A 23,281-nucleotide genomic window follows, 5' to 3' on the forward strand; every position below is an offset into this window, starting at 1 on the left:
GACCAGCCTGCAGTCGCCCTAGTATTCTAACCCTCATAACGACATCAATATGTGTTCTTTGAGACACTTTCAACACACAGTCACCATTAGATCGTCTGGAAACGTCTGCACACTTACTCGCTGCACCGTACTCTGACGTGCACCAGCACATCTGTGCATAGGTGGACTGCTGCCAGCACCACCGTGCGACGACCACGGGTCAAATGCACCGCATGGTCATACCTCGAGGTGATTGAAACCCGCAAACCGCTCACTGGAGCGTTGTTTCAGCATGTATCAGCATTATCCTTAATTTATGAGCATGAGTGTATTTCACGGCAACACTTACTATTCCGACGACGTTTAGAAGTTAAATTTCTGTCCATAGCAGCTGAGATAATACTCAAACGTACGAGATTCATAATGAAATCGCACTGAGTACGAACGATCTGATTTTATTCATGTAGTTAACCATAAACATCGTTTTTAACATGTGCAACGTAATATTTTCTGTATTCTTTAATGTACCGAGTTGTAAATAATTTATATGCAATTATTTCAGATTTGATCATATACATTGTGATTTTCACATTATTCAAGTAGTACTGGAACGATCCTGCGTCTATACAATGTCTTCCTCGTACATCTTATATATGCTGAAGCGACAAAGAAACTGGAGAAACTGGTATAAGCATGCGTATTGCCGTGCGGAGTGGCAACGCGGTTTAAGGCGTCATGCCACTCCCGCCGACGGTAAGAGTCCTCCCTCGGGCATGTGTGTATGTATTTTTCTTAGCGTAAGTTAGTTTAAGTATGTTTATGTAGTGTATAAGTCTAGAGACCGATGAAAATTGGGTTAAATGGCTCTGAGCACTATGGGATTCAATTTCTGAGATCATCAGTCCCCTAGAACTTAGAACTACTTAAACCTAACTAACCTAAGGGCATCATGCACATCCTTGCCCGAGGCAAGATTCGAACCTGCGACCATAGTGGTCGCGCTGTTCCAGACTGTAGCGCCTAGAACCGCTCGGCCACCCCGGCCGGCCTTAGCATTTGGTCCCTTAGGAATTCACATATATTTGAATATTTGCATGCGCATTCAAATACAGGGATATGTAAACAGGCAGAACATGGCGCTGCGGTCGGCAACGTTTATATAACACAAGTGCCTGGCGCAGTTATTAGATCGCTTACTGCTGCTGCAGTGGCAGGTTATCAAGATCTCATTGAGTTTGAACGTGGTGCTATAGTCGGCGTACGGGCGATGGGAAACAGTGTCTCCGAGAAAGCGATGAAGTGGGGATTTTCCGGTACGACCATTTCACGAGTGTCCCGTGAATACCAGGAATTCGGTAAAACATCAGATCTCCGACATCACTGCGGCTGGAAAAAGATCCTGCAGAAAGGGGACCAACGACGACTAGAGAGAATCGTTCAACGTGACAGAAGTGCACCCCTTCAGCAAATTGCTGCTGATTTCAGTGCTGAGCCATCATCAAGTGTCAGCGTGCGAACCATTCAACGAAACATCATCGATATGGGCTTTCGGAGATGAGGGCCCACTCGTGTACCCTTGATGACTGCACGACACAAAGGTTTGCGTCTCGCCTAGGATTGTCAACACTGACTGTTGATGAGAGGAAACATGTTGCCTGGTCGGAGGAGTCTCGTTTGAAATTGTATCGAGCGGATAGACGTGTACGGGCATGGAGACAACCTCATGAATCCATTGATCCTGCATTTCAGCTGAACTCTGTTCAAGCTGGTACAGGCCCTGTAAAGATGTGGGGTGCGTGCACTTGGAGCCATATGGGACACCTGATACGTCTAGATACGACTCTGACAAGTGACACGTACGTAAGAATTCTGTCTGATGACCTGCATCAACTCATGTCCATTGTGCCTTCCGTCGGACTGAGCTATTTCCAGCAGGACAATGTAACAACCTACAATGTGGCTCCAGGAACACTCCTTTGAGTTTAAACACTTCCGCTGGCCACCAAACTCCCCAGACGTGAACATTATTGTGCATATCTAGGATGCCTTTCATGGTGCTCTTCAGAAGAGATCTCCCTCCAGCACTTCTACATTAGACGAGTCCATGCCACGTCGTGTTGCGGCACTTCTGAGTGCTCGCGCGGGTCCTACTCGATATTAGTCAGGTGTACCAGTGTGGTGGTACAATGATTACGAGATACAAGTCTGCCATTCACTCCTTTTATTAAACACTCAGAGGCTGTGGGATCCCACGGAAACAAAACCTATATTTTTCTTCCTAACTTCTGTGATTCTCGTCTTTCGGATATGCATCTTCAAACGAACTGACTACTGAGCTATTTCTTGTCGCGGTGTCTATAGCCTTAGATACCTTCCAGCGCCTATCTTCATTTCTCAGTATCTCTGCATCCCACTTCTTTGCACTTTGATTCTTCCTGACTAGTCTCTTAAACTTCAGCCTACTCCTCATCACTACTAAATCGCGATTTGAGTCTGTATCTGCTCCTGGACACGCCATACAAAACTGTTTCTGATTTGGGAATCTCTGTCTGACGATGATGTAAATTATCTGAGTTCTCCCTGAATCGACCTTTTCGGAGAAGCATACCTCCTCCTGTTGTGATTCTTGAACATATTATTCGCTATTACTAGTTGAAATTACTTGCAGAACTCAATTAGCCCATATTGTGCTGTAACCCTTTTTTCTAATATTTGTTCTACAACCGCTTTCCAGTCCACCATGATTGTTAGATTTCCACATCCTTTCACGTAGTTTGTTACTTGTTCAATATCCTCATATACATTCTCTATCTCTTCATCTTCAGCTTGCGACTTCGGCATGTACACCTGAACTGTCGTTTCCAGTGCTGGTTTGCTTTCGATTCTAACGAGAACATCCCTATCACTGAACAGTTCACAGAAACGCACTCTCTGTCGTACCTTCCTATTCATAAGGAATCCTTCTCTTGCTACATCTTTTTCTGCTGCTGTTGATATTACCCTATACTCATCTGACGATGAATCCATGTGTTCATTTTTTTTTTCATTTCATTGACCCCCACTACATCTAGATTGAGGAATAACATTTCGCGTTTCAGATTTTCTGTCTTTACTACCACGTTCTAACTTCTAACATTCCAGGCGCTACTAATAGACTATTATCTTTCAATTGATTATTCCGTATTTTTGTCATGGTCATCCATTAAGGAGATCCGAATGGGAGTCTAGTCTGGAATCTTCTGCCATCGCGGAGAGATAGTGGTGACACTTGTCTGATTACAGGGCATGTGTCCTGTGGCTACACATTATGAGTGTTAATTCAGTAGTTTCCATTGCCTTCTGAATCCTTATGCCGTTGATAAATGCTGATTCTTTCCCCTTTAGAGGCATTTTCCCACTCCAAGGGCAAGAGAGTGCCCTGAACCTCTGTCCATTCCTCTGAATAACTTAAACTGGAGCGAGTACACAGATAATTTAGTGGGGAAAACGAACCGAAGACTGCGATTTATTGGCAGGACACCTAGAAGAGCAGCATATCTGCTGAAGAGACAGCTTACATTACACTTTCCCGTCCTCCTCTGGAGTATGGATGCGCTTTATGAGATGCGAATCAGATAAGATCGACAGAGGACATCGAAAATGTTCAGAGAAGGGTAGCTCGTTTTGTATCATCGCGAAATAGGGGAGAGAGTGCCACAGATATGATACGCGAATTGTGGTGGCAATCATTAAAACTAGGGCAGTATTTGTTGCGGCAGGTTCATTGCATGAAATTTCAATCACCAGTTTTCTCCTTCAAATGCGAAAATATTTGTTGGCATTCACCTACATAGGAAAAACATTATCATGATAGTAAAATAAGAGAAAGTAGAGCTCGTACGGAGGGATTTAAGGGTTAGTTTCTACCACGCGAGGAAAAGTCTGATGGTGATGAGAGGTAACCTCTAACAAGAAACTTAATTCTGAAATACAGATTAATCATGTAGACGTAGTTGAGAAGATATTCCATCATCTTGACAAACTTGTATGATTGTAGTTACGGGTTGTACGAAACAGTTACATACACACAAACATGGAAATCTTACATAAAGTCTAGTTTCGTTGTGGTAGTGTGGTACGTTGTGAGATATAAAATCAAAGGAAGTAGAAAGGCCTATTTTGCTCGTTTGTTTGGTATCGTGTCGTTTCGGTGTTAGGTATCATGTCGATGAAGAAGGAAGACAAATCCCTATTAATTGATACTAGTTCAAATATCAGAAGCGTCTCTCTTTGCTGAGCCATGTGTGGAATAGGTGACAGATGTGAGAAGACGTCAGTTCCTTGGCAGGGTCTGGCTTTTTCCCGTCCTAAAGGATAACGGAATGCGTAGAGCCGGTGTTCCTGTTCCGCCTGTGTGCACCCTGTCCCAGACTGACGTCTGACCAGACTTTTCTCTTAGGGCCACTCTCCAGGCTAGTCCACAGCTGCTCTCTGACATTACGGAAAGAAACTTCACCCACCGCGTTAATGGCCCACCGCAGGCGTCGCATTTGTTCAATGGCGAAGATCTCCACATTTGCTTGATCGCTGTTTCTCATAAACTGTGTACTACCGGCCATTAAATTTCACAGAACAGAAACAGGAATCGTTTGTCACATTACGTTTCGTAGTTGTCTGGAGCGTATGGTGGATGTGACACGTTCCTGTGGAATAAACACTGACGTTGCTTAATTCGAAATAAGTAAGAGTATATTCCACGTAGTACATCTTTTGTAAGTGCTCATGTTTATTAAAGAGAATAGTATGAAGAGTAACCAACAACGTATGCGTACGAATACCATGAAAAAAAGCAGTAAATTGCCTTTTCGTAACTACCTATACAAGAATATCTTTTAACTCAACTAAAATATATTTTATTATGAGAATACCATTTCAGTATAGGGAGTAATATGCATATGTTATCTAAATAAGTGGTTTATTTAATTTGGATACCAACTATTTCGTGAAAACATTGTATCGTTACCAAGTTCTTTGAACAAGGAAAACACGAGACATTATAACAGTCTATGTTGTCCTTGCTGTCATGCCATTACGCTCAGTCAGAATTTTGCAGGTTGCAAAAATATACTTCCCAATGCATGTAAGCCTCTCCATTTGACAATCCATTCTTTCAGTTTCTCATGGGGACAAGAAAAAAACATGCTAAAAGGAAGCTGACATTTCAGGTTATGACTGAAAGGCTGAAGCAGTAAAATTAACCTGACCAAGCATATGAATGTAGAACATACAACTAAAATGCTACGCTAGACAGATGAACACATACACAATTAGGCCATCCGCATTACTGCCAGCAATTGGAAGACTGTAATAATTTCATTATTCAGGCCTACTGTTGGTGTAAGACAATATGTACCATCAAATTAAATATTTCTACATCTAAATTGCTCTAAAAACATTATCCTGCTGGTCTAACATACAGAATAGGGTACATCGAGATCAGCAAAGTAAGCACAGGGGTTATAAAAGTTAAGGCATCATGTTCTACACTATAAAAATGTAATTGATGATACTGGCTGACAATTATTGCTTTTATTAGAAATGATTCAGGGCTGCTAGAGGTTACAGACAAAAACTACTTTTGACAAAGGCTACAATATTTACTAATGCAACAGTGGTGCAAATGCTCTTTCTAAAACTGTAATCAAGTACCAAAACACGAACACTTAATAAAAACATGCCTTGTAAAATGTCCAACAATGGAAACTATGGTCCGAAGGCTCTCTGAAACTATAAACTACTACTATAATGCTAAGATCTAAGAAAATTACGTGATGTGAAAGTATCACATACACTACATATCCAAACACAAAGGAAGGTGTTTGTCTTATCATCCATCACTAAAACTGGAAAAAAATCTGCATTTTATAAACACAACATGACCAAAAACAGTAACAGAGACGTAACTTCGCCAAAGATGATGACAGAGTCGATATTTCGAGGGTGACCTTATTTATAAAAACACACACAAGCTTAATTACAAACATTGAAAATTCGAACTTTGCAGCAAAATAGAATTGCACAAAACTCACTTTTCTAGCTTAATAAGCCTTCACATTAGGGACTTCAACATATTAATTGCATGTATTACTTAAAACACACACAGCGTGTGTACTAGCTCTACTGATTAAATCTTGTAGATTTAGCAGCAATTATTAGTGTCCACACTTTTCAAGCTCCAAGCTGTACAACTTAGTGAAATACATGTAGCTCGCTTATTGATACTACTATAATAAATTAAACATGAGTAGGGGACAGCAGTTCCTTTTTGTACTGCACTTAGGTTCATCTAAACACATAAAAACAGGGTGCAAAGCATTCTTGTAAGTGTTGCTGATAATATAACTTACAGAATAAACAATATCAAGACTTAGCAACATTAACATTGAAAGACCTTATGCTCCCAAACAATTATTCGCCATTCATCCATACATCCTGGAATGCATTTAGCTTAGCAATGTGATCAGAATGCCTGCTTGCAAAACACACCTGAACTCTCCTGCTGGTCTAACATACAGAATAGGGTACATCGAGATGAGCAAAGTAAGCAATATTATTCCCACACCCAAAATTCATTCGATATGGACGTCAGTCAGTGGCATCATGCTAGAGTATTAACACCACCTTGCACTTCAAAATACTGTATTATCAGTTGATCCCAAAACGACGTTCACGGGGACTACTCTCCCGTCGTTTCCCTCTTGTACGCGTACAATACTACGTTTCACAAAATAACCTAATGGATCCGAAACTTCATTATCCTCCAATGGTTCAATAAAACATACCGTACCCACATGTAGATTTGACTCCACACTCACCCAAAGCGACGTCCCAGTGCCACTCATGCGAATTAATCCTTAATGATAATGTACGCGCCTCAGCTGGTTTGTTCATTGCGTTGAACGCCCCTAGCGACAGCTCTGCATCGACAGCAGTTTCCCCTAGCTGAAATAACATTCCGCCAAGTTCCACAGATCGTTGTCCAATTTAAATTTTGGCATGATGTTGATGCAAGAAATTTACTCCTAGGATCATGTCGTAGCCCTCACTTACCCATGGTACTACCTCCATGCGTGCATCGGACTTTTCTGTCAACTGTCACTGACCGAAAGGTTTGACCTCCTTATCCCCCACTCCACGCAACCTTAGTAGCCACTGACACTTGCGCCCCCGTGCCCAACAAAATCTTCCACTTTTTAGTTCCTATGGATCCTACCACTCAACATTCCACCTCTGCATACGTATTTGTAGCATTGAAATTAAACGGGAGCTCCCTTAGGTGGGTCTTGGGCCCCCTCTGCCGTTTAACGATTGTCCACCTCTACTAACTCCACTTCACCATCCTCTACGCTGCTGATTTCCTCCCCTTCCTCTATCTCTCGGTGACTGGGTACATTGTCTTTGCAAGTGTCCCCTAAGACCACACTCATAACATACCCGTTACTTCAACTTTAGATGGTAACGTATTACGTTCGTAAAATGAAACAGAATCTTCCACTTTTTAGTTCCTATGGATCTCTTGTAAGGTTTTTACTCATGCAGACCTCTACGTAAAACAAAATAGACTCGAAATCAGCTGCATGACGTCGGCAGACATGACGTCGCAGAGGCGTGAAACCTGTTCAACTACTGGCAACATCATGCGGTCAACGACGTCCGATGTCTTTTGAGAGACTGCCACCCACACGGGCACTGATTTCCGCAGGAATATTCAATGGTTGTGCGCATCAGGGTTAGCATGGCAGCTTTCGGTTGTGCGTCTTCATACAGATCATAAGAGGGTATCATGAAACACGTAAAAGAATAATAAGGGTGATAAAAAAAATACACAAGCTATGCTGCACTGGAAGGAATCCTGATTAACACAGATACTTCATCAGACGTTTTGATTAGTTTATGCGTACTGGAGTGATTAATGCGATCTGAATGGGATGGTAATTTATAGTTTTCACTGAATTTGTGCTGTCAGTCCTTTTAATGACTCTACCCTGTCACATTGCTTCAACTAAACAGTATCTATCAGTTCGCAGCACAGAATTCAACTCTCGGCTATTTGCATTTCCAGTAGTTTCCACCACAAGCATTGACTATGCGTCTTTGTAGGGCACTGATGACTTGCACATTTCAAAAGTTTTACACGTTTCACAAGCCGCATAACGTGCGGCAACAGCTGTGCTGTCCGCCCCGGTAGCTGAATGGTCAGCGTGACAGACTGTCAATCCTAAGGGCCCGGGTTCGATTCCCGGCTGGGTCGGAGATTTTCTCCGCTCAGGGACTGGGTGTTGTGTTGTCCTAATCATCATCATTTCATCCCCATCGACGCGCAGGTCGCCGAAGTAGCGTCAAATCGAAAAAAGACCTGCACCAGGCGAACGGTCTACCCGACGGGAGGCCCTAGCCACACGACAGCTGTGCTGGCGGAGACACTATTGTGGACTTCCAATATGGCAGATGGTCAGTTGTTCGTGGCAGTAGCACATCTAACGCGTGTGTTTATCATTTCTGTGTGCAACGTCATCAACTGGATTCACTCAGGACCGAAGGCGTTCGTGGATAAATTGCACGATTGCCTCCCACATCCAGTTGCAGCAACGCGTCTTTAACCCTTCTCTCACGTTTTGCTAACATCAGCCCTAGGAGCCTACATTGCCACTCGTGTGTCTATATTGAATTACTGATTTAAATAAACCTGCGGTTTACACAGACGCCCTTACGTCACTTCTCTGTTCGTCCTTATTTACTTCGTATATGCATAAACACAGTCTACATTTATGTCACCACAGGTCGTGATATTTTTTTACAATACAGAGGATTAATTACATATGGAATGCTTTTAAAATAGAAATTACATATAAAACTATTGCTTTCTGAATTTCTTCCTTAATATTATAATGCCTAAATGCAGGAAACTGCACAGAAAAAAGAGTCGAATTTCCCATCAACACTAGCGGTTTTACCACCATAATTAAATTCAACAGTAATAGTTTCCTCAAATTGCGTTCGATAACAACACATCTTCCCCAAAGTAATAGACAATGTTAGACGCGGCCGCCATCGACTCCATCGTCTCTTCTTGCGAATAACACGAATCAGGCAGAAATAGCCGACCGAGACAGACGCCGCAACGGGAAAGTAACCGCTTTTGTGATACTTACGAGTTCCTAACCAGGCGCGAATTTTATTGTATCATGTATGCGCCTCAATAGTTTAGTTTCTTGAGTTTCTGCAAGTAAATTTAAAATCTAATAGCCACAGTTGTCGCGTTTTCGTTTGCGTCGGAAAGTAAACCGATTTTGTGACATATTACAAGCTCCTAATCAGTGGCAAATTATTTAGTTTCACCTGAGTGCTTCGGTAGTTAGGTTTTCGAATTGTGCGTATTACTAGACACATTTCGTGCGTTGTCGTCAGGGTCTACAGCAGAGTTGCGCAGTACGTGCCGATAGTCCGTTTATCTGCATAGTTTAGTTTTCCACGGTCTTTAGTATGGACAGGAACTGCGATTGTTGTGTGCGGATGCGACCCGAGTTGGTGACACTTCGTTCTCTGCTTCAGGCTGTAATGGCTTCGGTTACACAGCTTGAGGCTGCAGTGGATGGGCACCACTGTTGTGGGCCGGCCGTGGGGATCCAACGGACGTCCAGCATGTCAGAGTCCTACGATCTGTCCTCACCGGTGGCCAACCTAGTTACTGCTCGCACTGAAGCTGACCCCTCACCTGTGGTCGCGTGGGAAGTTGCCCCGGGGCGAAGCAGGCGGCAAAAGACTTCCCAGGCGGTCGCACATAAGGCCTCTCCGGTTTATCTGACGAACGGGTTCCAGATGCTGTCTGTGGCTGACACTGTCATATAGCCAGATGCTGTCGCCAGTCGTGCTTCAGAAGAAACCACTCAGCCTGCAAGATCCGGGCAATCGCAGAGGATAGGATTATTGGTAGTTGGGAGCTCCAACGTTATGTACGTTATGGGGCCCCTTAGGGACTTGGCTGACAAGAAGGGTGAGAAAACCAATGTGCACTCCATGTGCATACTGGGTGAAGTCATTCCAGATGTGGAAAGGGTCCTCCCGGATGCCATGAAGAGCTCAGGGTGCAGCCAACTGCAGGTGGTTGCTCACGTCGGTACCAATGATGTGTGTCACTTTGGATCAGAAGAGATTCTCTCTGGTTTCGAGCGGCTAACAGAAGTGGTAAAGGCTACCAATCTTTCTTGCAAGATTAAAGCAGAGCTGACCATTTGCAGCACAGTCGACAGGACCGATTGCGGACCTCTGGTATAGAGCCGAGTGGACTGTCTGAATCAAAGGCTCAGACGGTTCAGCGACCGTGTAGGCTGCAGATTCCTCCACTTGCACCAAAGGGTGATTGGGTTTCGGGTTCCGCTGAATAGATCAGGTATCCACTATAAGCAGGAGGCGGCTACACGGTAGTAGGGGCTGTGTGGCGTGGACTGGGCGGTTTTTTAGTTTAGAGGGTTTCGGGGAAACAGAAGAATGGCTTCAATAACAAAGGGCGAAGGCTGAAAACAGGAAGAACGTAGATACAGGAACCATTGGTATAACAGGTGTAAATTATCGTAGCTGTGTTGGGAAAGTACCAGAGTTCCAAGCGCTAATAGGAAGCACTGATGCTAAAATCGTTATAGGCACTGAAAGCTGGCTAAAGCCGTATATAAGCTCGGAAAATGAGCTTTAGTAGCGAATTTGGATGTACCAGATGATGAAGACTGGTGTTCGAGAGGTAGGCGTAGCGATCAACCACTAACTGTCGATAGAACTGCATTGCGTTACAAAGTTGAGCATTTAAAAGGAGGAGAAAAAGAGCATATGGAAGAATTGTGGGAATTTAAGGATTTGTTTTATCCGCGAGGGCCGTTGCCATCAACCCCAGTAGTTCAACACAGCATACCAACAGTGAATGAAGCACCTGTTTACGGTAAACCATGCAGAATACTGAGGTATTTGCAGCCGTTTGTGGAGGATTTCACTGATCAGCAGCTTGCGGATGGTATGATAGAGCATAGTAATAGTTGCTGGCGAGCGGATACTTCGTTGTGCCTAAAAAGAAATACAAGTTCTGCTGTGACTACCGATACTTCAGCAATAAGACAGTAACTAACGCGTACCCCATTCCAAACATATCGGAGACTTTGGATCACTTAGGACAGTGCCAGTACTTTTCTACGATGGATTAGACAAGTGGTTATCATCAGTTAGAGGTGGCTCCAGAAGTACGTCCAAAAACTGCTTTCTCTACTCCTGGAGGCCATTACCAGTACATTAGAATTCCATTAGGTTTGAAAAACTCTCCGGCAACGTTTCAGAGGTTGCTAGACAGTGTTAAGGGGTTTTAAACCACGGCAGTGTCTTGTCTATTTGGATGACATTATAGTGTTTTCACGTAGTATGAAGCAGCATAGACAGCGGTTAAGGGAACTCCTTATGTGGTTAAAAGCAGTTCGTTTGTCGTTGAGCCCGGAGAAGTGTCATTTTGCATTGGAAGAAGTAAAATATTTAGGTCATATCATCAGTAAGGATGGAGTACGAACAGATCCGAGGTTGGTACAGGCTGTAATGGACGTTCCGAAGCAGAAAACAGTTAAGGAAGTGCAATCATTCGTCGCAATTTTCAATTTCGAAAGTTTGTGAAGTTTTTGCGGATTTAGCACAGTCATTGACGTAATTGTTATGGAAGGGTGTGAAATTTGAGTGGACAGAAGGGTCAGAAAGGGTTTGACAAACTGAAAGAAGTGTTAATATCAAGTCTGGTTCGTTTGTTTCCAGATTTTGAAGAGAAATTTATTCTAGCATGCGATGCATCGAATCAAGCATTAGGGTGTGTTCTTAGTCAGGAGATTGATGGGAAAGAATATCCTGTAGCCTATGCTTCTAGGCAGTTGAATGCAGCAGAGAGGAATTACTCAACAACAGTGAGGGAGATGCTTAGTGTAATCTATAGAATGACATATTTTAAATGTTATTTATAGGGGAGAAGATTTCGGGTAGTGATACATCATGCTACGTTGTTGGTGTAGAAGGATCTGTCCACTAGACTCGCTAGGTGGGCTGTGAGGCTTAGTGAATCCGACTATGAGGTGGTGCACAAGCCTGGGAAGAAGCACGGTAATGCAGATGCACTGAGTAGATGGGTGGCGGAAGTAGAAGTCATAGGTTGTGACCTAGCAGTATGGCAAGAATTACAGGACGCTGACAAAGATTGTAAATTGTATCGGACATAGCCACAATTTAATATGTACGATAGTTTTCTGTGCAGGGAAACGAAGTCAGGGCCAAGTGTAATAGTGCCAGTGAAGCTGAGAGATGAGGTTTTAAAGGAAGCACATGATCACGTGTTATCTGGTCATGGTAGGAGTGCCGGCCGTGGTGGCCGAGCGGTTCTAGGGGCTACAGTCTGGAACCGCGCAACCGCTACGGTCGCAGGTTCGAATCCTGCCTCGGGCATGGGTGTGTGTGATGTCCTTAGGTTAGTTAGGTTTAAGTAGTTCTAAGTTCTAGGGGACTGATGACCTCAGAAGTTAAGCCCCATAGTGCTCAGAGCCATTTGAACCATTTGAACCATGATAGGAGTAGAGCGACAAATAGGAGAGTGGCGGAGAGGTATTGGTGGACGGGTAGGAAAGCAGATGTGGATCAGTATGTCAAGAACTGTATACCACGTGTGCAGAGAGCAGATTTGGGTCGGAAACGGATACAGCTACAACGATTGCTGGAAGCGACTTGTCCATTTTGTGTGTTGGGAATTGATATCTTAGGACAAAGGCTTTGGAAATGCAGGAAGACTCAGTGAAGCGGAAAGGAAGTTTACCGCAGTATACAGTGTGGAAAGTATTGAAGCCGGCAAATTCTGGGAGGTTGAAGGGGACGTCAAAACAAATATTTTTCCCTAATGTCATTTTTTCCTATTGGGATTATTTAAACCAGTGGAGGCCGTATTATGCTCTTCAGTTGTTAGAGGCCGTATTACGATCTTTAGTTGTCAGAGGGCGTATTACGCTCTTTCGTTGTAGGCAACTGCTGTCCACCAGTGTAGTAAGGAATTGTCTCTGTTTACTAATGGAGCGATACACTTGGAGTGAGTTCACTGATATGGTTGGTGCGTACTATGTAGCGCACCACAACGGACGAGCTGCACAGCGGGTTTATCAACAACAATATCCTAATAGCCGTATCCCGCATCATACGACCGTTGCTACTGTGTACCAACGTCTGCGTGAGACCGGGTCATTTAGCAGATTACCTAGACAGGGATGCCGTCGCACTTTAAGAACGCTGCAATTTGAGGAAGCTGTCTTTCAGCATATGGAGCGCGATCCTTCAATCAGCACTCGTGCAACTGCACGTAGCAGGGGGACGAATCAGACGACTGTAAGAACAGTCGTTGGAGAGCAATTGTAACGTCTATTTCACTTACAGCGTGTCCACAACCTGGAACCAGTTGATTATCCACCCAGAGCACAGTTTTCGCAGTGGTACCTGGAACAGTGCGAAATACATCCTACATTTACATCCTCTGTGGCGTTTACCGATGAATCAAAATTCGGGCGTGATGAAGTCTTCAACATGCACAATTCGCATGTTCGGAGTGAAGATAACCCACATGTCACAGTTACTAGTGCTCATCAAGTGCGGTTCTTCGTTAATGTGTGGGTCGGTGTTGTTGGGGACTGTTTAATTGGGCCGTATCTACTACCTAGGCCATTAAATGGCAGGCACTATTACAATTTTCTCTCCAGAGCATTGCCAGAATTGCTGGAAGACGTACCGCTCCCTACAAGACAACACATGTGGTTCCAACACGACGGGGCACCGGCACAGTTCAGTCGTCGTGTGTGTCGATTCCTGGACCGACGGTTCCCAGAAACGTGGATTGGCAGGGGTGGTCCTGTACCATGGCCTCCTCGATCCCCAGATATGTCCCCTCTGGACTTTTTTGTGTGGGGAGATATGCACAACCTTGTTTACGCAGCTCCTGTTGCATCAGAAGAGAATCTAGTTGCCCAGATAGTAGCAGCAGCAGGAACAGTTCAGGATACTCCTGGGGGTTTTGCCCGTGTTAGACAGACCTTGATCCGACGGTGTAACCTTTGTTTACGTGTCAATGGAGGCACTTTTGAAAATCTACAGTAATTGAAACTTGGTTGTGTTAATGTGTTGTCTCTTGGTCATAAAAATATGGAAAAGTATTTGTTGGTTTAATTAATTTGCCGCCAGAGAAATCTTCCTCTACTGGTTTAAATACTCCTCATAGGAAAAAATAGCATTAGGGAAAATATTTGTTTTTAAGTCCCCTACAACCTCCCAGAGTTTGTCGGTTTAAATACTTTTCACCCTGCAGAGTAGGACAATGGGTAATGCTCTAATGCTCTCCAGCCCCTATATGCCAAAAGGGAAAAATGAAGAAGTTCATCACAAGGTATCAAGAGCCATACCAAGTAGTCGAAACCATATCCCCCGTTAATGTTAAGTTTCAGCTGCCAACTAGAACAACGATACTACACACTGGGCGGTTGCGGCCATTTAAGGGTTGTCTGGATTTGATTCCAGGCATGCCACAGGAAGAGAAGTGCAAGAAAGAGAGAGTGGAGAGAGATGTTGAGCGCAAGGAAAACCAGGAAGATAGAGTACAGCATGATGTTCCATATGCTTTGCAATCCAGAAAGTAGTAGAGTATTTGTAGTTTTTTGTTTACTTGTTATGTATAATTGGGTTTGCGTAGATTAATTGGGCATTGTATTTTCATATGTTGTCTGTGTTTTTGAGTATTGTGAGCCTGCTGCGGATAGCAATCTTTTTGAAGAGCGGGGAAAGGTGATGGTGGTCACCTGTCCTCAGGTCACTGAAAAGGGGAGCGTTGAGCAAGTTGTTAGAAGTAAAACACTGAGGAGGTATTGCTGATCTCGGTAGTTAACAGCCGGTACACCAAGATGACGAGGGAGGAACTGCGGGGCTGCCGTAGAGGGAAGGTAACGGTATGTCCAGCCAGGGTGATAAGCACCAATCTGGACATGTACACAGTGCAGTTGTTTTTAGCAAGGAGGAAAGAAATAGACTGTCCAAGGGATATCGTGGAGGCTACAGGGCCTTCGAACCACTGAAAAGAGTAAATGCAGTGGTCTGCATGGTCCAAGTTACAGGCAGAAGGGGCCCACTGGTGCAACCTACATGTTACGAGTACATGAAGCGGAGTGGCGCACAGCCGCGTGTAAATAGGTGCCGGTTTTCTAACGAAGGGGATTCAAGTGTGGCAGCTCTCCTGGATGGCGGGGCGTGTCACATCACCAGCTAGACGCAGCAGCAGATGGGGTGCCAGTGTTCCAGTTCATGGCGGGTCAGTTGTTCGACCCTCTGACGCCAACGCAGGTTCCGTAGCCAACCAGTGGCAGGCCACTCGACGGATCACTAGAGTGGGCAGTCTTTTTGGCTCCCAACGCACGCCAGAGGCATTCTGAGGTGAGGGCCGCAGATTTGGCTGTCGGATTGCAGGCGCTTGTTGTCGCCGCGATCTTAACCACGATGGCGAAGAAGCATACAGCAGGCCACCCTGCAGCTTCCTCCAGCGAATGGAGCTGAGGCAACGGGGACAAAGGCTGCTGAGTCGGCTGCCGGCGCATCCTGACGTCGTCAAAACTCCGCAGCTGTACACGGCCGGCACGCCGCAGTAAGTTGCACGGGTCGCTGAGGTAGATCTTATGCACCAAGCTGTTTTGCAGACAGCAAAGTGGTGTCTTCGGCATTGAGGGTCCCAGTGATGTAGACAAAGAGGAACGCAGCACTATAGCTGGAAATAATAAAACACTTGAAGATCACGGCCGAGTTTTAATATGGCTCATCCTAACAGTTTCCCTTCAAGTCCTACCTTCCTCCACCGCACACCAACACCTACATTTCGAATTGGTGGCTACAATTTCTAAACCAACATCACTGGGGATGAAACATCGGTTTATCGCTTAGAAGCAGAAGAAATGGCAATTCATGGAGTGGAGCCACACCATCTCATGTCCAAAGAAGAAGTTCGAGCTCAGCTGGTAAAGTCATGGCGATGGTCTTCTCAGACTTTCAAAGAGGTATTAGGGTTTTGTGTCCTCCCTCATGGTTCTACCGTCAGCTAGGGTGAGTATTGTGCTACCCTCAGGAGCTTGAAAGAACAACTTAGCGTGTTTGTTACCACAAAAATGCCACCAAACTTCTCCTTCTACCTAATAATGCAAGGTTTCACACAAGTCTGCACACCAGAGAGGAGCTCACAAAAATTTATTAGGCTATTGTTTCTCATCCACCCTACTGCCCAGATATCACACTTCATATTCGGCACAATGAAGGATTCAATCGTACTGAAGCAGAAAGTGGACGTTACGGAGATTATTGATGCAACAAGACGATTGCTCCGACGTCGACCAGCAGAGTGATACCATACCGTCATACAGGCCCTCCTAATAAGGTGGCCGAAGTCCGTCGCATTAATCCGAGATTATGTTAAAAATAGGGTTTTTTAGCCAGAAGAGTGCGGAATAAAACGGTGTATTGCAATCTTGAATAAAACCGACCTGCTTTCAGGAAAAAAAAAAGGTGTTGCTTTACTAACTGAACGCGCGTCATAGATCTGTGCGAGTACACGAAAACGCCTGCCACATCTTCTTTACCGTGTGCATTAAATGTCTGACTAGGACTATACGTTTAATTCGTGGATGTATGTTGATGATATCTGCCTTTCTACGACTGGCAGTCATAAGCTTCTCATGATCACCTTGGTAAAGTTAAATGACGTAAGTTTTTGCTTATGAGACACGGCCTCATAGAACATCTTGGCGCTGGCTGTGTGATCGCTCTTTCTGCTAAGCCATCTTTGACGGCTGCCGATTGGCGGACACTTACATTTTAAGGAGGAAGTTGCCACTTACGCGGAGAACACTTTTGAAGCTAATCGCGTGGTGAGGCGTGTACCTGTGTCACTGTGGCCGTGTTGGGAAGTCACTGATGTGTAGCGTTGAGAAGTGGGACAGGCAGCTGCGACGTGATAGCAGCAGTGTAGCCAGGAGCTTAGCTGTATGGACGGCGGACGTAGGGGCCTGCCTGTTAATGGGGAACTGGCTGTAGCAGTGGCCGCGGTAGGAACTGCGTTGTCCATTGGCCTTCGGTGCTGGGACACGCCGATAAGTCGCCTACGACGGTACACCATGACTGACGCCTTCGCAATAGCTGCGGCCATTGGGATTATTCGAACGGTCAGCATCTCGTTGTTGGTAGTGCATCTCTAAGACCGCATAATAGTGTTAGGCGTCAGTTACTGCCTATTCATGGCGTCAGTGTTTATAACCTGTGTGTCATTTGGGTCAGGTGTGTTCAAACCTGAACAGTCATACTAATGTCTCTCCGTGGGCCTGCGTTTATGTTCCTTTAGGATGATTCTGTTACCCTAGAAAGAGGCACATGTTTATTGAAAATGTTTCAGAAACCTTATCAGTAACTTCACTGCTGCATATGAAATAGTATTTCAGATTAAACTTAAAATTCTCAGTGCCATATTACGAATCCTAATATTACACAGTCTTTTCTGCGTCGCACTAAGTCGCAGATAAATGTGTATATGTGTTTAGATACGTAGAACCACTGGTTTCCGTTTATGAATTTAGATATCCTTTTTTAATATCATGAGTAGTTACTAGTTTGCGGTTCAACGTAACCCCGCTTGTACAGTCATGCTGTCTATTAAGGTAACTATCTTTGTTAAAGAGGTAAAGAAAGAGGTACAGTTGCATTCCACTTCAGTAATCCGGTATAATATTATTTCCTTTCCATTCTTAACTGTAACGGCTTAACAGAGTAACCTTTTTTGCTTGTAATTAATACCTATTCTTTATGTTACAGAGTACATCTAATTTGACCCGTGTGTATGATACTGTGCCTGCTTTTTTTTTTTTTTTTTTTTTTTCAAGAGAACAGTTGTGAGGGCCTCCTTGCTATCGGAACGAGCACTGTAAGGCTTGTACCATCATAAATCTATGAGTGTTTTATTAGTGTTACTTTATTCGGTTTTTAAAAATAACTTAGCTGTTGGCTTCTCTTAGAAATTATTAAAGGTTGTTTGGCTGGCTCTTCAGGCCGAATTGGATGCAACAGATAAAATTTTAAAGGAATTTGCAAACTCTGACGCCTGTGTGACGCTAACTGATACTATTTTCACAGAAAGAAAATTATAACCTTCTCAAATACCTTCACATGAATTTTTACACATGAATTAGTGAATTTACTCATGGCACCTTTACTATCCATTGTTGTGGCGACTTTCAGAACTCAAATTAATATTCTGATTAATTAATTTAATAGTATTGGTTAAAAACAGTCTTGGTTGCAATTTTAAGAGCAGGATCGAACGCGTGAACGGGAACGCGTTGTGGAGATCTTGGTGCCTCTCGCGTCCATCTAGAAAAGATAACCTGAAGATGCCTAAATAAGGCGAAACGCGTCGTTGAAAAATAAAAAAAAAAACTAAAATGCAACCAAGACTGTTTCTAACCAATACTGTTAAGCACTGGTTTGCTGTTATGCCACATATGGACTGGAAGAATTTCTATAATTAATTTAACAAGACTGAACCTCAAATTGCTGGTGTACCCATGTACCATCACAATAAAATGAAAACAGTGAATACTTGAAGGAGTAAGAATGAGAACAGTGGCGTATTTAAGTTTGCAAGCTAATGACAAGTTTTATTTATCCTTTTGTAACTACATCTAGCTGATGAATCTTACAAAAAAATGAGAAACCACAAATCAGAAAAGAAATGGTGTTTGATTGGCAAAGCATTCATCGGGTTGCAAGCTATACAAATTCACCACTGAATTAATCCTTTTTACAACGAAATCTGACTTAGTTTACATGAACTGACTGTGTGACCCAAATCTGTTCAAGTGGAATGAACCATGACCAAGTATACCGCAAACTTTGGTTCACCTGAAAACAGGAAGCTGTGAATATCATTTAACAACACTGCCCTGGTGCAGCAGTATTTTACCCTTTCACCTTCATTCAGGCAGTAGCAAAAAACGGTGTGCTGTGGGCGTGGGGTGGTGCGCTTCGGCTGCTGTAATGTTCTGACGCGTCCAGAAAAATTTGCAAAGTACGCCGTCTGGCGTACTGATTATCAGAACGCAGGAAACATACCTATCAGAGCCCTGAAATTTCGGCAGATCTGAGTGTGAGGTGCTACCGTTCATTGAGCTGGCCAGACCAATTTGACTCTCAGGCACGTCGGTGTATGATGGAACCGTCAATCGTCAGACGGCCGACTCAGGACGAATAAGTTCATCCTCACCACACATGATATGTCCGAGATGATATACTGTAGCACTGTCGGTACAGTTGGAAACTGCTACAAGTCTACCGCAAGGTACAGACCACAAATCTCACCCACTACGGCAAGACCGGACGTTCACCACCAGGGGAGGACCAGAAGACGAAGAAGGCAAAGAAACACAACCACTTTCTACCAAGCCTCGGTAACGAAGCCGAATTAGGAAGGACGAAACCGCTCGCGTGTTGCACAAACCGATAGATCTACACTCTACTCATTGAATCTCCCGTCTTGACTGTCCTCTTGGCCTGTTAGCCTGTTCAGACACAGCACCACACGATTTCCATGCAGGAGGGGGGGGGGGGGGCGGGGGGCAAGCTCCCACTTTGTTTGTCCTGAGAGGAGGTAATCAGCGACTGAAAATCTTTGTTGTCCGAGATAAAGATTTTAGACTAGGGAAGCGTCGTTCTCACGGTAAGCACGGCCATGTTTTGCCAAACAAATCTACCTAGATGGGACCACAGTCCCTCATTTATTGAGAAATCTAATCTTTCTGGGACAATCATTTCTAATTTCAGAAAGAAGGCTCTTAAGCTTCCCAGACAGTCGTGTTTGTTAAATATATGCTTCTACCGCTCGCTAAACTATCTGGTGACATCCTGGTGTCAGGGAGGTAACAGTCTTGCCACCACTAAAAACGTACACCAGCCGCTCTGTCTGTGTCGTTCCAGCTTCTAACATGAGAAGGAACGGAATTTTATGACCTTCCTATTATCTGCACAAAAACTCAGTTTACAGCGGTCTCTCTTAAATGGCTTCCTCCACTCACTTTCCGCCGACTGGCAGCCTTTGCGACGTACTGCTGTCTGGGTCGCATAAAATGTTTTGTGAATCGGCGGCCTTCTTTCCGATTGTAGCCGGGAGGAGGAGAGGGGTTTGGCCAGAAGTCCTTCTGCAGGTATTATCCACTGGGCGCTGCTTCCCAGAATCACTCACACAGTCTGGTCGCTGCACTCAGAATTTGTGGCCCCCAGTTTATCTCTCATCTTTGCTCCATCACCTCCACTATGGCCCCTTAAGTAGAAGTTCCCTCAGGTTACACATGCAGTTGTAAGAACATTCTGCCCACGGTTTCCCCATGTGAAAAAGTCGTAAACCAGATGTACCAAATGTAGTGCTGGGGAACACCGATCATGGCCTAAAATATGAACGTTTATGTGACTAACCATGTCGTTAAAGTGACAGAGTAGCGTGCACCCTGCCAAAGTGTTCTCGAAATTAAATTAAACATGGTGACTTATTAAGCTGATCTAAATTCTTGCCATAAGTCTCCATCGTTTGTTTATACACTCCTGGAAATGGAAAAAAGAACACATTGACACCGGTGTGTCAGACCCACCATACTTGCTCCGGACACTGCGAGAGGGCTGTACAAGCAATGATCACACGCACGGCACAGCGGACACACCAGGAACCGCGGTGTTGGCCGTCGAATGGCGCTAGCTGCGCAGCATTTGTGCACCGCCGCCGTCAGTGTCAGCCAGTTTGCCGTGGCATACGGAGCTCCATCGCAGTCTTTAACACTGGTAGCATGCCGCGACAGCGTGGACGTGAACCGTATGTGCAGTTGACGGACTTTGAGCGAGGGCGTATAGTGGGCATGCGGGAGGCCGGGTGGACGTACCGCCGAATTGCTCAACACGTGGGGCGTGAGGTCTCCACAGTACATCGATGTTGTCGCCAGTGGTCGGCGGAAGGTGCACGTGCCCGTCGACCTGGGACCGGACCGCAGCGACGCACGGATGCACGCCAAGACCGTAGGATCCTACGCAGTGCCGTAGGGGACCGCACCGCCACTTCCCAGCAAATTAGGGACACTGTTGCTCCTGGGGTATAGGCGAGGACCATTCGCAACCGTCTCCATGAAGCTGGGCTACGGTCCCGCACACCGTTAGGCCGTCTTCCGCTCACGCCCCAACATCGTGCAGCCCGCCTCCAGTGGTGTCGCGACAGGCGTGAATGGAGGGACGAATGGAGACGTGTCGTCTTCAGCGATGAGAGTCGCTTCTGCCTTGGTGCCAATGATGGTCGTATGCGTGTTTGGCGCCGTGCAGGTGAGCGCCACAATCAGGACTGCATACGACCGAGGCACACAGGGCCAACACCCGGCATGATGGTGTGGGGAGCGATCTCCTACACTGGCCGTACACCACTGGTGATCGTCGAGGGGACACTGAATAGTGCACGGTACATCCAAACCGTCATCGAACCCATCGTTCTACCATTCCTAGACCGGCAAGGGAACTTGCTGTTCCAACAGGACAATGCACGTCCGCATGTATCCCGTGCCACCCAACGTGCTCTAGAAGGTGTAAGTCAACTACCCTGGCCAGCAAGATCTCCGGATCTGTCCCCCATTGAGCATGTTTGGGACTGGATGAAGCGTCGTCTCACGCGGTCTGCACGTCCAGCACGAACGCTGGTCCAACTGAGGCGCCAGGTGGAAATGGCATGGCAAGCCGTTCCACAGGACTACATCCAGCATCTCTACGATCGTCTCCATGGGAGAATAGCAGCCTGCATTGCTGCGAAAGGCGGATATACACTGTACTAGTGCCGACATTGTGCATGCTCTGTTGCCTGTGTCTATGTGCCTGTGGTTCTGTCAGTGTGATCATGTGATGTATCTGACCCCAGGAATGTGTCAATAAAGTTTCCCCTTCCTGGGACAATGAATTCACGGTGTTCTTATTTCAATTTCCAGGAGTGTATATATGAAGCATATTAGTGAACGGCGGCCTTTACGACTGGCTCTTGTAATTAAATCAGCGGTTTGCTTATTGATTAATTTGCTGCAACTAATTTGAGGCTATGCTTCATATGTATAGGATTTTGGTGCAGCAACTTACTGTCACTTTTGGTGACATACTTAGAACCATCTATCCAACATTTTGCCATATTGTACATTTTAATGTTAAATGTGTTTAGGCACAATCGTTGAAGAAGTGCGGGTTATAATAAATTTATCGTAATGAAATTAAATCACAATGTCACTAGTGTGTGTTTTCAGGGCTGTGATTTTAAAAATAAAGTTATAAATAGATTTTGTATCCTAAATTTGGTTTACTCTTACCACTCCAGCAGCCTGCGTGCTCTGCAGTCACCTTTCAGTTTGTTTGTAGTTAGATGTCTGCATTCCAGGTACACATAGAAGTTCTTGGGTGAGAGCAGCATAGTGTCGCCACTAGATGATCCAAAACAAAATGGCACAGCCGTCTGATTGGGTGGAGGCTATTTTGGGTCATCTAGCGGCATGCGCTAATGTATCGCAAGCATTTCTGTGTGTACCTGGTGTGCAGATACGTACATATAATGAATGATATTGAAAACATTGTCTGCCCCTCGTTTTTATACAGCGGGAAACGAATATTTACAGAGCATCTAATAGGGTTCACTTCCTTTTCATCCTGCTCCTTGTATTACGAGAGAAACGCTAATATTACAGCATTCTTGAAACAAGAATGCTTGTGGTAACCACTTCTTGGGGCAAAAACTCGTTGAAGCACCTGTTAACGAGGCGCGAGGCCACGGCGCGGGGGTGATTTAGAGAGCCGCAAACGACCTGCGTCGGCTCGACGCTGGCCGGCTGGCGCGTCGCGGTCGTTACGCGGCCGGCGCGGGTGTCATTACGCATTCACGTTCCCCCATAAACACCTATAACTACTTCATCTGCAGGCGCCGCCGTGTATCGGCAGGCGGCCGCTCTCCCCTCTCCAACAGTGACGTACTGCCGAACGCTCGCTACGTCAGCAGTGCCTCCGCGATGACGCTAGGGCTGCAGTAATGTGAGCCACGGCGAGAGAAACGATGCAGCGCCGCTCCACTGGGTTTTGGCCTCTAAACCAAGTTCCCATGAGGGGATAACGCAGGCGGTCATTGCCCTTCTTTGGAATTCGT

The sequence above is a fragment of the Schistocerca nitens genome, chromosome 5 (genome assembly GCF_023898315.1).
Source record: "Schistocerca nitens isolate TAMUIC-IGC-003100 chromosome 5, iqSchNite1.1, whole genome shotgun sequence".
Classification (NCBI taxonomy): Eukaryota; Metazoa; Arthropoda; class Insecta; order Orthoptera; family Acrididae; genus Schistocerca; species Schistocerca nitens.